Source organism: Oratosquilla oratoria, chromosome 7 (genome assembly GCF_046742065.1).
Source record: "Oratosquilla oratoria isolate Oo_2021 chromosome 7, ASM4674206v1, whole genome shotgun sequence".
In the NCBI taxonomy this organism is placed as follows: Eukaryota; Metazoa; Arthropoda; class Malacostraca; order Stomatopoda; family Squillidae; genus Oratosquilla; species Oratosquilla oratoria.
The window spans coordinates 34776533-34781532 of NC_134783.1; positions in this window are offsets into that span (position 1 = coordinate 34776533).

The window sequence follows — 5000 nt, forward strand, 5'->3', positions numbered from 1 at the left end:
TTGTTGTTCCATTAAAAATAATTTTCAAGAAATCCATCATATCCGGAGATGTCCCGAGAGAATAGAAGCTAGCTAACGTTACTCCCATATTCAAATAACGTGACAAGAAGAAACTAAATAACTACAGGCCTATAAGCTTGACTTCAATCGTAGGAAAATGATGGAAAAGGTCATCAAAGATGCTATCGAACACCATGTAGAAAGTAACTGATAAATGATAGCCAGAACGGATTCAGAGGGAAATGTGATAAACTTACTCGAATTCCACAACAGAGTCATCTCGAATTATGACAAAAGAAACAATATAGATTTAATATATCTAGCCTTTGCAAAAGCTTTTGATACCATCTCCCACGAAAGGCTACTTACTAAATTAGCTTCACATGGAATAAGTGGTAGTCTATTAAGTTGGACTAGTAATTGGTTAAACAATTGAAAACAGAGAGGTGTTCTATCTGGCAGAAATTCTAGATGGAAAAATGTTACGAGTGGATTTCCTCAGGGTTCTGTTCTTGGGCCACTTCTATTCATAGTATATACATAAATGATATAGACCACGGACTAAAATCTATTGTCTCCAAATTTGCTGATGATACAAAACTGTGCGGAATGGCAAATGATCACTTAAACCAATTAGATATTCAAGAAGATTTAGATAAACTACAGCAATGATCTGAAAAGTGGCTAATGAAATTTAACACAAGTAAATGCAAGGTTATGCACATAGGTAAAAATAACAGTAAGTACGATTACAAGTTATTTGGAAATTCGTTAACAAAAGTGGATAGTGAAAAGGATCTCGAGGTAATTATCAGTAACGATCTCAAATCATCTAAGCAGTATATTTCAGCCTCTGAGAAAGCAAATAAGATTCTAGGACTGATTGCGCGATCTTTTGACTTCAAAAGTCCATCTCTCATTAACAAGCTATATAAATCGTTAGTTCGTCCACATTTGGAATATGCTGTTTCCGAATGGTCACCGAATCTCATTAAAGACATTGAAATATTGGAAAAAGTATAAATGCGAGCCGCAAAACTGATTTCAAATATTAAAAATAAATCATATGAAAACAAACTAAAACATATGAACTTATTTTTCCTAAAAAAACGTAGACTCAGAGGTGACTTGATACAGGTCTTTAAGATTCCAAAGGAAATTTACATAAAAAAAACACACACACTGAATGAGAATCAGACAAGAAATAATGGTCTCAAATTGTCAGGAAATAGATTTAATTTGGAAGTGGGTAGTTATTGAATGAAATAGAATTCCTGCAGAGGCAGTGCAATGTAGTTCAGTTCGAAGCTTCAAGATTCGTTTAGATAAACATCTAAGCAAGATGCTGTAATGACTGCCGTTTATTTTATATCATTTGATTATTTGTTTGTTATTATTTGTCTGTTTATTATTATTTATTTGATTATAATAATTATTTATCTGTCCATTTGTTATTATCTACTATTTATCTGTTTGTTTATTAATTAACTTTACCTATTTATTTATTTTATCTATTATTATTCATATCATTATTATTTTTATTTATCTATTCATTTGTTTATTTATCTTTAGCATATTTTTTCGCATCCGACCTAGTTATGGAACAAAAGGTCTCTGTCGGCATGCTTCTTTGTAATTCTTTGTAATACATACATACATACATACATACATACATACATACATAAATACATACATACATGCATTCAAACATGCATATATACATAGATGCATATGAATTCTGATAGAAACGTACATACATATGTAATATGTACATATATGCACACATGCATGCACACATACATACATGCTCACATACATATATACATATATTTTGCATTTGGCTTCGATCGAACCCGGGCACTCTGAATTGCTAGACTTGTCTCATATCAACTTGCCAAATTCGGTTCCGATAAAACGTGATAATGATAATAATAATAATGATAATAATAATAATAATAATAATAATAATAATAATGATGATGATGATGATAATAATAATAATAATGATGATGATGATGATGATGATGATGATGATGATGATAATAACAATAATAACAATAATAATAATGATGATGATGATGATGATGATGATGATGATGATGATGATGATGATGATGATGATGATGATGATGATGATGATGATGATGATGATGATGATGATGATGATGATGATGATGATGATGGTGGTGGTGGTGGTTAACGGAATTCGATTTTGAGACAAATTTGCATTTGCTCTGACACAGTACGGAGTCCTTGGGAGACCTGAACGAAGACGAAGAATATTCCGCTTTGATGTGAACGTATCCTCTACATCTTCCCGGGTCGATTCCCAGAATTTTTCGTTCAAAGACGGAAATAGACCGATCACTAATAAACATATATATATATAATATGTATAAGTACATATACACATATGCATACGCGTAACATACGTATGATTATTATGCATTACATAACATCAGGTATTGTTAATGTAATATGAATCGTGTGTAAAATCACGATGGACATCTCAGGCTATGGAAACTGGAGAGAATTGCTTCTAGACGGTCTGTCTCCATAGGAACTTGTCCAGGAAGCAAAGAAGTTGCTCTGTAACCAGAATGATGCAGTTTCCAAGGTCGGATCCCCGGCAGTTCCCGGTTTGCTGATTGTCGGGAGCCTTCTTCGTCTTGCCAACGTAACCGCTTGGTTTGCACTGGAGGAGAGAAAGTGCTGTGAAGTGGGGGGGGGGGGCGTGTCTATCTCCTTGTCTGTTTGTTCAAGAAGGGATGTGTACTCACTCCCAACGCTGTATGGACTGGGTATTGGGCAGAGTTGTTGGTCAGTATCATTGTGGGGCATTTATTGGCAACGCTAAAGTCACCCCGACACTCTTCCCTGCATGGACTAGGTACTAGAATTGTCGGTCGATATCATTGCGGGGCATCTATTGGCAACGCTAAGGTCACCAGTATTGTCTTTGCCGACGATACTGTGCCTCTTGCGGAGTCGTTGAAGGTCCTGCTTGTAGACCTCGAGTTACTACAAAGAGAGGCGAGACCGCTGGGACTCCAAATCTCCGGGACCAAGATCAAGGTTCCAGAGTTTGGGAGTTTACTGGATGGTACAGTTTAGTCTTTCCATGCGTGTCGCGAGCACCTTGAGGTTTGGCAAACTTTACTTACTTTCATAGTGTAGTGTATAATAGCGGTGGATCAAGAAGTCTTTCGAAGGTTGGGAAGCCACGAAAGTGTATTGCACTTACTGAGGTTCGAACACGGACCTTCCGCGTTCCGAGGCAGGAACGTTACCCACTGCTCCACTCAGGCTCCCAGTGCATAAGTAGTGTGACCTTCCAATGACAAAGGACAAGTCAGAAGCCGTCCTATTTGAAAGACAAGGAAATTACTGGGCCAAGCAACTTCGATCTTACTTGCAAAAGCTAAACTTATACCTAGAGGGTCTCAAAACGATGAAAAACCTCAAAGCCAGAATAAACGATATTGACACAGACAAATGGCAAGCCGATCTGGCAAGTAAACCCTCCTTATCATACGACAGGCGATGGAAATTAGCAATAAACACTTTAATTTTAAGCCATCAACATCGAGAGAGACTCGAGGAGGCCAACATGCAGAAATTGAAACGTGGTACAGCCAAGGACGTAAACCTGGGCTAGCACGTGACAAGTGATAGTGACTTAGCCGATGGCGAAATCGGTTAAGTCACCAACACTTGTCACGTGCTAGATCAGGTGCTAGATCAGGTTGGCCTCCTCGAGTCTTTCTTGATGTTGATGGCTTAGAATTAAAGTGTATTGTGGTTGATGAAAATGTATATCTGTTCACTGGGACCCATTCAGTGTTGTACATGCATACATACATACATATATATATATATATATATATATATATATACTGTATATATATATGTATATATATATATATATATATATATATATATATATATTGAAATATGTATTATAGAATGAGTTGAAAGGATGGTGAGGTAAACTAAAAAAAAAAAAAAAAAAAAAAAAAAAAAAAAAAAATACGTAGTTCTATTACTAACGTTTCGTCGTTAAGGGACTTCTACTTCCACTAAGAAAAATATTTACAGCTTATACAGTATACTTTACTTTCCTTACCCCGTTCCTCCCCTATCTCCGTCCTTCCTTCGCTTTGTTCGAGGTAAAGCGGAGCGAAGGAAGGACGGAGATAGGGGAGGAACGGGGTAAGGAAAGTGAAGTATATAAGCTGTAAATATTTTTGTAGTGTATATTCTGAGGACGTCCTTTAAAGGACAAAACGTTAGTAATAAAAATCCTACTTTTTTTTGCGTATACCTCACCACCCTTTCCACTCATATATATATATATATATATATATATATATATATATATATATATATATATATACACATATATATATATATTTATATATGTACATATATATATTTGTATATGCATGTATATATATATATATATATATATATATATATATGTATATATATATTTATATATATACATTATATATATATATATACATATATATGTATATATATGATAAATAGATAAATAATAGATATGAAGAGAAACCCTTTCTTTTCTCATAAAGTTGACAATCATATCAATTTTATATTTCTTCTACCAGGACAGTGATGGACTTTTTTTCGACGACTCCTCACATTATATAGAAATACATAATTTGTAATAGTAGGTCACCTTTCCCACCCTTAAATGCTTGTCATGGTCCCCTTGGGGTCCCCCGTGGGCTCCAGGTTGAGACACACTGGGCCAGGGGCGAGAGTACGAGTTCTCGTCCAGTGTCGAGGGAGATTTGATCTTGGGCTCATTCCGGGGACCGTGTGTCATCCCCTCGGGGTAGCACCTGCAGGAACATCACTGAGTTATGGGGGTAATGGCGAGTGTGTGCACTCCCTTGCAAGCACTTTTCTTTAAGACAGTGGGGCCCAAAGTATTTGTTTTTAATGTAAATGGCCCTTCCACGGCTGGCTTGGTT